Source organism: Ananas comosus, linkage group 24, assembly GCF_001540865.1.
Source record: "Ananas comosus cultivar F153 linkage group 24, ASM154086v1, whole genome shotgun sequence".
Lineage (NCBI taxonomy): Eukaryota > Viridiplantae > Streptophyta > Magnoliopsida > Poales > Bromeliaceae > Ananas > Ananas comosus.
The window spans coordinates 1,905,460-1,917,623 of NC_033644.1; positions in this window are offsets into that span (position 1 = coordinate 1,905,460).

The following is a 12,164-nucleotide window of genomic DNA, read 5'->3' on the forward strand; positions in this document are numbered from 1 at the left end:
TTTCAAGTTGAAAAATAAAGAGCAGCGGAAGAATAACGGTGATAAAAATCAAGGTCAGAAAAACACCAATACTGAAGCAGAAGCAAGTGTTGCAGCAGGAGAATCAGATAAAAATGATATCGTCTTTACAGTTACGGATAAGACACGCAGACAGGATGAGTGGCTTATGGACTCCGCATGTTCTTTTCATATCTGTACACATAGAGAATGGTTCTCGACGTACATGCCTATTGAAGGTGGAGATGTATTGATGGGAAATCACTCTAAGTGCACAGTTATTGGAATTGGCACTGTTCGGGTACGAATGTTCGATGGAGTAGTGAGGACTATATCTGAGGTTCGGCATGTTCCGGATATGAGAAAAAATCTGATCTCATTGGGTACACTTGATACTAAAGGCTTTAAGTATTCTTCAGCTGATGGATTAATGAAGGTCGCTAAAGGGAATCTTGTAGTGATGAAGGCCAAGTTGTCCGACATGTTATATGTTCTACAGGGTTCCACTGTGACAGGTTCAGCAGCGGTGACTTCTTCTTCTATGTCAGATTCGGATAGCACCAGATTATGGCATATGCGACTGGGCCATATGAGTGAATATGGTATGATGAAGTTGGGCGAGAGAGGTTTACTTGGTAGTCAGAGTTTAGAAAAGTTGGACTTCTGCGAGCATTGTGTTCTTGGCAAACAAAAGAGAGTCAGCTTTAAGGCCGCAGTTCACCGAACAAAAGGTACTCTGGACTACATCCATTCTGATCTTTGGGGACCTTCTCGTACTCCTACTCATGGTGGTGCTAGATATATGTTGACTTTTATTGACGACTATTCTCGTAAAGTGTGGGCGTTCTTTCTGAAAAGTAAGGATGAGGTGTTCAATTATTTCAAGCAGTGGAAGGTCATGATTGAGAAGCAAACTGAAAAGAAGATCAAACGATTAAGGACCGACAACGGTTTGGAATTCTGTTCGTCAGAGTTTGAAGAATTCTGCAAGAAGGAAGGGATCGTTCGACATAAAACCGTTAGGCATACTCCACAGCAGAACGGGGTGGCCGAACGGATGAATAGAACTCTTTTGGAGAGGGCCCGTTGTATGCTCTCTAATGCTGGCTTAGCGAAGAGTTTCTGGGCAGAGGCGATCTCTACGGCATGCTATCTGGTGAATCGATCTCCACATTCAGCACTTGATTGCAAAACTCCGGAGGAGGTATGGTCTGGTAGCCCTTCTGATTATTCTAATTTGCGAATATTTGGTTGTCCTGCTTATGTTCATGTTAATGAAGGCAAGTTAGAACCTAGGGCTAAAAAGTGCATTTTTATTGGTTATGCATCGGGGGTTAAGGGATATAGATTGTGGTGTCCTGAATCGTCTAAATTAATTATTAGTAGGGATGTCACATTTGATGAATCTGCTATGTTATATCCTAACCGTAATTCTTCTGATGAGACCCCGAGTGCTAGCAAGCAGGTGGAGGTAGAGACCGATGGTATAGTTCAGTCACAGGATTCTTCTCAGTCAGAACAAGTTCAGTCGGCAGACACCTCAGTAACTGAAACCCCACAAGTTGAGAGGCAGAGCATTGCTACAGGCAGAGCGAGGAGACAGATCAAACCACCGCAGAGATATGGTTATGAAGATATGGTTGCGTACGCTCTTTCAGTGGCACAAGATACAGAAGAAGAAGGTGAACCTTCGACATATAATCAAGCTATTTCCGGTGCCAGTTCTGCAGAGTGGTTGGTGGCGATGAATGAGGAGATGGAGTCTCTCCATAAGAATCGCACATGGGAGTTGGTAAAACCGCCTACAGGCAAGAAAATTGTCGGCTGTAAGTGGGTCTTCAAGAAAAAGGACGGAATCCCCGGCGTGGAAGATACAAGGTATAAAGCTCGTTTAGTTGCTAAGGGCTACAGTCAGGTAGAAGGTGTGGACTTTAATGATATTTTCTCACCCGTCGTAAAGCATACTTCTATTCGTGTTCTTTTATCGTTAGTAGCCATGAATGACCTGTATCTTGAGCAGCTTGATGTTAAGACAGCTTTTCTGCATGGAGAACTTGAGGAGCAAATTTATATGAAACAGCCGGAGGGATTCATTGTTGAAGGGAAGGAGGACCATGTTTGCCTGTTAAAGAAATCGCTTTATGGCTTAAAGCAGTCTCCTCGACAATGGTATAAGCGGTTCGACTCCTTTATGACAGGTCACGGATATTCCAGAAGCAAGCGTGACAGTTGCGTGTATTTCAGAAAGCTTGATAAGGGATCTTTCATATATTTGTTGCTCTATGTCGATGATATGTTAATTGCTTCCAGCGACATAGTTGAGATAAATAAATTGAAGGCTTTACTTAAGGGTGAGTTTGAGATGAAAGATCTAGGTGCTGCTAAGAAAATCCTTGGTATGGAAATTAAGAGGGACAACAAGTCAGGACTACTGCATTTGACACAAGAGAAATATATAGAGAAGATTTTAAAGCGTTTCGGGATGACAGACGCAAAACCAGTGAGCACTCCTTTTGCGGCGCATTTCAGACTTTCCGCCGAGTTATCACCGCAGTCCGATGATGAGCGGGAGTACATGTCACATGTTCCCTATTCTAGTGCTGTCGGGAGCATCATGTACGCCATGGTTTGCACACGGCCGGACATCTCCTACGCAGTGAGCATGGTTAGCAGATATATGACCAATCCTGGTAAGGCTCATTGGCAGGCTGTTAAGTGGATTTTGAGATACTTACGAGGTACCACTAGCACTTGTTTGGAGTTTGGGAGGTGTAAGGATGGTGTGGTTGGATATGTTGATTCGGATTTTGCAGGTGATTTGGATAGGAGGAGATCACTTTCAGGTTATGTATTCTCTATTGGCGGATGTGCAGTTAGTTGGAAAGCTTCACTACAACCTATTGTCGCCTTGTCTACGACGGAGGCGGAATATATTGCTATGACAGAGGGTGTGAAGGAAGCTATGTGGCTAAGAGGCTTATTTGGAGAGCTTACTTCTTATTGGGATCCGACGATTGTTTATTCGGACAGTCAAAGTGCTATTCATTTGTCTAAAGATCAAATGTTTCATGAGAGGACAAAGCACATCGATGTAAAGTTTCACTTTGTTCGGGATGTGATTGGGAAACGCACGTTGACAGTTAAGAAAATTGGTACTGAGGACAATCCGGCGGATATGCTTACTAAGTCCCTTACTATTGCCAAGTTCAAGCATTGTTTGGACTTGGTGGCAGTTAGCAGCATTTGAGGTCCTATGGGGCGTTTGGAGAAGACGGTGCACGGAGCGTTAAGGAGCATTGAGGCGAATTAAATTCAAGGTGGAGTTTTTGTGGCGATCTCGACATAGCGACGGCTAAATTACAAATTAAACCAAGGTGGAGATTGTTATATTTGGTTTAGATTTGTAGTTATCTAAATTGAGGATAAATCCTAATCTAATTGGGATTAGATATTATTTAGATTTAATTTGGCATATATGGATTATAATTAGGAGTGTAATTCTAATCTAATTAGAATTAGACTCTAATTAGGAGACATGTATTATATATACATGCTACGGCCAAGTTAATGAAGCCGCGACCAAATTAAGAGCCATGCAAAATTAATTAAGTTATTGGTGGCCTGCCGTGCTCTAATTAGAGGCAAGCTCTAATGACGCCGCATCTATGCTAATTCTGTACGGTGGCAGCAACATGAGCCGAGGGAGTTGGAGCTCTAATTAGTTGAGTATCTGAGGAGGAGCCGCACATGCCATGCTAATTAATTAAGGTGTTGTTCCGTACGGTTTGAGGCGCCGGTGACTAATTGGAGGCCATGCACTAGTTAATTAAGGCTCCGTACAGGTTGAGAGAGAAGCCGCTTTGGAGTTGCTTGTTGCGCGTTTCCGATCTAACTAAGTTTTGGTCTTTTGGGAGATTCTCTTTGTACTCCGCCTTTCGGTATTAATAAATTATTTGCTCCGTCTTCGCCCGTGGACGTAGGCCGTTGGCCGAACCACGTAATTATCGGTGTGTTCTTTCCGCTTATCTTTTCTTTTCTTGCATTAAATTATTTTCTGGATCTATTTTTCGCCGTTCCGATCTTAACAAGTTCTTTTGTCCTATTATCAAGGTTCAAAATCCCAGCTTTTCGTGTAGGCTTCTGATGGTTTCGTCTTTCCATTTGGAATGGGGGTAGAGAAGTTCATTGATGAATCAAATTTGATACACTATGAACTTAATTGGTTTGTTTAAGCTCAATCAATCCTCTGAAACGGAGTATAAGTATTCAAATCAGATAAAATTTTGATAAAAAAAAATTTTAAGCTATCTACTGCAAGATTAATATCTCTGATAAAAAGTGTTAGTGTTATATTACCAGTTTTTATAAGATTTTTATTTTCAGCCGCTGATTTTGAACCCTTTCGATCACTAAGTAAATGATTCTCAAAAATTGCAAAAATTATTTTCGAGATACTTCAAATACGCTAGATTAAATCTAACGGAGTCGATCATCGATTCAGAAGCTCCATCATCGAAAACGGCTTAGGAGCACGGAAGCCTCCGTGCTCCTAATTAATAGCACACAAGACCTTCTCTCTCTCTCTCTCTCTCTCTCTCTCTCTATATATATATTAATAATTATATATAAAGATATGTTAATTTGTAAAACATTGATATAGAATATTTTTGACACAAACGTGCTGAGTTAGTTATTAATATTATAATAATTTATAAATTATGTAATATATAAATCAAAATAATAAATAATGACATCAGCATATACAAGATACTTTTAGTCCCAAATACTTTATTAGTGAAATTTTAATTATTTCTTGACCAAGAAATATATAAATAATGCATCAGCAGTATGCTAAGGATTTTTGTTCTCAATTAGATTAATTTTCATTCTAAAAAAAATTTTCAATATATTTTTTTATTATATATTAACAAAATCAAATATGATTATTTGTTGCTATATTTTTATATTTTTTATTTATAAATTTTAGTTTGTAAGTACTATAATTTTATATCAGCCGCATCGCGTGGTTCCACGACTAGTCTGTTATTATTTCCTTGACAGATCTAACTAATTGTTAGTTACCTTAATAGAGATATTGTACTTACCCTATAACGCCCTTGGTTACTAATGCACGACTTTTTAGAGGGAACTCATTCCTATAATAACTCTATAATCCATAACATAATTTAACGCTTTTAATCTCTTAGGTTAATTGGCCGCGAAAATACTATATATTGGATATAATAGTTTTTAAGTTCTATTAAAAATTTATTATAGAACTATTTCCAAATTCTAGAGTGCAAATTCTCCTCTTTTTAAGCCTGATCGTTTCGTCAAGCTCAAGCCACACTCATGAAGTCCGGGCAATTGAGAGTCATCTTGCAGCAATCTCTCGGCTAGCTCTTAGCCGGATCTTGTGGGAGCCACGCTATTACTTAATAAGCAATAAGTCGTCAGTCAGAGAATCGCACTCTACCCTGTATGACCTGAGTCGTCTGTGAAACCCCAGATAGTCCTAGTATATTGTAGATATAATAGGGCTAAATTCTACCCGGCTTAAGCATTTTGATGGTGGGCAAGGCCCAAGAGGTTGTAAGAGAGTTAAGCATGGCTAGGACGGGAAGTAGTCCTAAGGATGGGTGACACCCCTGGGAATTGGGCCGTCACAGTTGGTATCAGAGCAATTACCACGAGCCGGATAGTGTGGAGATGATCCGGCCTGACCCAGGGTCTGGAATGACGGGCTAGCGGATGAGTCTCATATCGCCTGGTACTTGTGAGTCTGAGCCTGACGAGGATGTCAGGGCTTAAACGGAGGGGAGATGTGTGAACCCCAGATAGTCCTTATAATATGTGAAATATTAATAGGCTAAACTCTAACAGCCGGCTTAACATATTTGGGTGGTGGCAAGGCCCAAGAGTTAAGAGAGTTAAGCGTGCCCTTGAGGACGGAGTGTTCCTAGGATGGGTGACCCCCTGGAAGTTGGGGCGTCACAATCTCAGTCCGAGAGCTTATGTAACTTTTGACTGGTGATGCTCTGATCAACTGTGATGCCCTGTCCAGGGGTCACTCATTTAGAACTGATTCAGGTCTAACATGGCTGTACCCTCATAATCCGTTTGGCCAGCCACTGCTATATAGCTAGCCAGGTTAAAAAGCTTAGTGACTACAGTATCTTATATATAGAATTATTCAAATCGTCGGGCTGCTACATAAAAGATTAAGTGTAAATACTAAATTTAAAAATATTAGATGACGTATTTCTAATCAAATAGTTCAGAATGCTTAATCCCTTCAGCTTGCTTTTTCTAATCGCCCCCAAAACACCAAATTCGTAATAGCAAGGAACAAACTAACAATATGTTTGTATTCACCTGAAAGTGAAGAGGAATGAAGTAATTTTCTACAGGTAAATCGCATTGCCCATCTCTGTTGTTTGGTTCACTTAGTATGGAATTCGATTGTGACTCAAACTTTGCCAAAATAATGTAATCGACTTCGGGCCACCGAAGCGATTACAAACAATAAAAAAAAAAAAGTGAACAAAATTAATAAAAGATATTATTGTGGGAAACCTTGTTTTTGCCACCTTTAATCATTAACTGTAGTGATATTAAACAAGTATAGAAAATTGGGGAATTCAGTATTTACGTCATTGTACACTTTTTAGGCAAACAAATATAAGGACTAAAGGAAACTTCAGCGCTCACAATAATAGAATCAAACAATAAAAGAAAAAACTATTCACTTTAAAACTCTAAGTTCAACTAAAAATCTATGTCAATGGTAACTTCATGTTGGGCAAAACTAGCAACTTACTTACCCTTGACCTTTGAATAATGCTGTGCAATACTGCTTCAGGAATTCATAAAGAAGAATCCGCTTTTTCTGAATAGTAGAAAGAAAGTGGGTTAGGTACTCAACGTGAATCTCATCTGAATACTGAATCACAAAGTCCATCTATTTATGAACGATTCGTATTTAGTAAGATGACTCTAGATTCTTATGCACATTTTAAATTCATAAATAAATTGGAAAGAAAATTATAAAGTAGTTGTCCTGATCTTTTGCGCGTGGCTTAATTAATTTGATATCGTTGAAGGTGCCTATCATTATAATTGACTTACCTATGCTGTTTTATTTGTTGAGAAAGATAGGTAGCGACGCTACCCGCTTTCGTTTATTTCATTTAGAAATAAAATTTTGAACTATGGCTAAACGTGACAAACGTAACGGGATAGTCCTCCGTATATTTGATATTTCATGGTGGTCCCTGCATTTTCACGTGTTAACGATAATTTAATCTTTTTCTCAATATTTAAGTATAGACATGTTTCATATTTCTGATAATTAGCGCTCGCTCATTTAATTTTCTAAAATCGTGATATTGGATGCGTTCTAGAATGTATTCTAAAATACCTCAACGATCATAAATCATAAATTTACACATTGATGTATTCTCTACATAATAGCCAAAAATTCTTGTTATTTGCAGATTAATCATTGCTAAACTTTAAAAATATTTCATTTAATACCTAAACATTCAAAAATTTTTATAGTGAACTAATTATATTTTATTATATTTAAAGCTGATCAAGAGTTTGTTACAATGGGTTATATATTAATCATTTTAAATATATACAATACCTTTTTGGCTGATTCGTAGCCAAAACACTATTTTGTAATAATTTACTATTATTTAGAAATAAGTTTTTATTAAAAAATGCAGCCTTTTTAGCAAATTCACTTTAAAATCAAATTCACACGTAATCCTTAAAGCACTCCTTTTAGTGAACATAAAACACGCCAATGTAGCTTAAAATTTTTCTTGTAAGGACCTACTAGGAGAATATGACTCGCAATACATTATCAAATCTTTCAGGTGAATATGTGAGTAACTTAGCCATATATATAACTTTATGGAGTAAATCCTAATAGATATAGAACTATTTGATATAGTCTATCTTATTTCTTTCTATTTAATTTAAATTAATAGAATCCTAATAGACTGTGATCAAAAGTCGATCTGTAACTCTTATAAAGGGGTATTGAGCTTAGTCGACGGTTCTCATCAGCATTCGATTAGAAAAATTACCATCGGTTTCCACACCATAAGAAAAGTACCTAGATATCTGATTTTGTATAAAACTATATATATTCACACGCTGAAGCATATTTAACGTTCGTTAATTTGAATCTGGGTTGTTGTACGTGACCATTAGTCAATGCCACGTTCTTCGCGCGATGTGAAGTTTTAATTAGTAGTCTTATTATTTCTTGACAATCTAACTAAATGTTAGTTACTTAATAAATCAGTACTTACCTATAAGCGCGCCTGGTTATAATGCACGACTTGTTTCAGAGGGATACTACATCCTAAATTACTCTAACCAATCAACATATAACCCTTTTAATCTCTAGGTTTAATTGCAGCGAAAATACTATAATCGATTAAGTATTTAGTCTATACTATTTTATATATAGAACTATTCCAAATTCTAAAGGAATGCCAAATTCCGTCCCTCTTTATAGCCAAAGATGTGTGTCGTCAAGCCTCAGCAACACTCATTAAGTGCCAGGCAATATGAGATTCATCTCGGCTAGCAAATCTCGCTAGCCTAGCCGACTTGTGGGAGCCAGCTATACGCTACAATAGTGCGTCATCCGGAGAATCGCACTCCATACACCAGCTGTTATGACCCTATCTTAGTCGACGACTTATGTTAACTTTGAACTGATGATTGGCTTCTGATTCCAACGTGAAGCCCGTGCCCAACAGGGTCACTCATTTTAGAAATATTATCAAGCTCTAACATGCTAACCCCGTAATCCTTTGGCCTAGCCACTGTCTAATATACTAGTAGCCAGGTAAAAGCTTATAGCAAAAGGAACAGAACTAAACAAAATATGTTGTATCACATTGAAAGTGTAAGACATGGAATAAGTAATTTCTACAGTAAATGACCATCCTCGGTTGTTGATTCTACTGTTATATGAATCGATTGTGACTCAAATAACTTTCCAAAACTATGGTCGATTACAAATAATTTATAAAAAAAAAGTGGAGATAAAATCAATTAATAAAATAATTATTTGTGGGAAACTGTTTTTGCCCTTTAATATTAAATGTAAGGCATATTAACAAGTATAGAAAAATTCTGGGAAGTTTCAAGTATTACGTCATTGACATTTTAAGCAACAAATAATAAGACTAAGGAAACATCAGCTTCACAATAATAGAATCAAACAATAAATAAAGAAAAAATAATATCACTTTAAACTCTAGTTCAACTAATAAAACTCTATATCTTCAAACTGGTAACATTCATGCTTGGCAAAACTTAGCAACTCTACTTAATACCTCTGTACTTCTTATGAATAATGTTGTTGTAATATAATTGCTTCAAGGAAGTTCTGAAAGTAAGGATCTCGGTCTTTTGTCAATAGTAAAAGAATGGGCTTAGTAGGCCAGGACGTAAGCAGAATTCATATCCACAAAGCGGGGCAAAATTATGTAGCAAAATAAAAAGCTCTTATGACAATAAAGTAAAATTTTTAACTATACTCAAATTTGTAAATAAAAAAATTTAGTGATTAGATAATTAATGTTAAAAAATATTAAATTTATTTCTTTAATTTACACTCGCTTAACTTCTAATTATTTTATTTGTATTATTTCATTCAAATAATTTAAGAATTTTACTAAATCTAATAGCAATTTAGTTAGAATTTAATTTTTTTAAATTTTTGTTAATAAAATAATAACAACCAATGACTAATATCTAACAGAGCTATTAAATTTAGCATACTATTTTATTTAGTTAAATAAATTAGCTCATCAAAATAATTGGAAAGTTAAGAATGCATAAATAAAATATTTAAAGTTGAAAGGACTTATTTCAAAATGTACTATAATTAAAAGATTCTTAATATATTTTCACCTATAAAACACATAAGAAGAGAGAGAGCTCTATATTAGCACTAAAATTTTTTTACAAAATAGGCCTATTTATTTTAAAAATTAACTGAAAATATATAAACTACCAAAGGACTATAAAGTAAATATTGAAAAGTTGAAGAGGGCCATGGCTCCTTTGGGTGTATATATGGAGTCTTGGCCCACAAGCCAACAATTCTTTTCAAAAAATTTCACTTTGGTACCCTAAATTTACAATATTTTAATTTTTTTAATAGCTTACTAGTGGATTGTTCTGTAATTTTAAAAATGTGGGGGGGGGGCCATGGCCATTGTCGGCCCCCACATGGCTCCATCCCTGCTGGTTAGGTGCTCAATGTGAATCTCATCTGATACTTGAATCACAAAGTCCATCTATTTTATGAACGTCGTGAATTTAGTAAGATGACTCTTATTCTTATGCACGTTTTAAATTTCATAAATAAAATGGAAGAAAATATAAGTTTAGTTGTCCTGATCGAGTCTTGTTGCCGTGCTTAATTAATTTGATTAGTTGAAGGGTGCCTATCATATTGACTTGACTATGCTTTTTATTTTTGAGAAAGATAGGTAGCACGCTACCTGTTCGTTTATTTCATTTAGAAATAAAACTTGACTATGCTAAAGTGACAAACGTACGGGATAGTCTCCGTACTATTTTGATATTTCATGGTGGTCCCTGCGAGTTTCACGTGTTGACATAATTTAATTTTTCTCATATTAATATAGACATTTTATATCTTTTGATAATTAGCTTCTCGCTCATTTTAATTTTCTAAAATCCGTGATATTGGATGCGTTCTAGAACGTATTTCTAAAATATCAACAAATCATAAATCATAATTTTTACACATTGATCATTTCTCACAAATCAAATAGCCATAAAAATTCCTGTCTATTTGCGGATAATCATCTAAACTTTCAAAAAATTTCATTTAATACCTAAACATTCAAAAATTTTTTAATTAGTGACGTAAATTTATATTTTATTAATTTAAACTGATCAAAGTTTGTTACAATGGTGTTATATATGAATCATTTTAAATATATACAATAGCTTTTTGGTATTTCGTAGCCAAACACTATTTGTAATAAGTTTACTTTATTTAGAATAAGTTTTTAATTTAAAAAATCAGCCTTTTTAGCAAAATTAACTTTTAAAAATCAAAATCCACCGTAATCCTAAACACTCCTTTTATGTGACCATGAAAACCACGCAATTGTAGCTTAATATATATTCCTTGTAGGACCTACAGGAGAATTATGACTCCATACAATTATCAAACCTTTCATGTGAATTGTGATAGCTTAGCCATATATATAACATTTATGGTCAGTCATAATAAATATAGAACTACTTGACATAGTCTATCTTATCCCTTTTCTATTTATTTAAATTAAATAGAATCCTTATCAGACTTTGATGAGAAGTCGATCTGAACTCTATAAAAAGGGGTATTGGTCTTGTCACCTTTTCATGCGCATTCTGATGAAATAAAAAATTACAATCGGTTTCATACCATAAAGAAAAGTACCTAGATATCTGATTGTGTATAAAACTATTATATATTCGCACGCTGAGCATATTAATTTTTATGCTAACGTATCATAATTGTGAAACTGTTCATCATCCTTTGCCGCTTGATCTAGCGGTGGCGGCATGTTCACATGCATAAAGTTTTATTGCTGCGTGTGTTTAATTTGGATCTGGTTGTTGTTCATGGACCAATTAATTAATGCCAATGTGTTCTTTATTTCGCATGTGAATTTTAATTTTATTTTGGCTCAATCACGTTACAATTAGATGTGTCCAATATATGTTCACACAAAATCCGTATTTATCAATTTCGTTGACTAAGTCTGTCCCATGGGTGGAAGTTGACTTCGGTAAACTTAACATCGACCCACTTTTTTTTTTTTTTTTTTTTTTTTTTGTCTATTCGCTTTCATTCTCTTACATCGGCATATATATTTTGATTTGGAATTGAATTAAAAGTATGCTGTTTTTGATCCCACCAATGTTGGGATTATTTTGCCAGAGCATCGAAATTCGGTACAACAGATTTGTATATTGCCTCTGGTTTTTAATGCTTTTGAGTCGAGTGAGAACAGTTATGCTCCGCAAATATATTGTGAGCATATTTATTAAAGTGTTGTGAGCGTAAAGAATCTGTTCAGATAAAGAATTTAATCTTGCATATAATATTAATT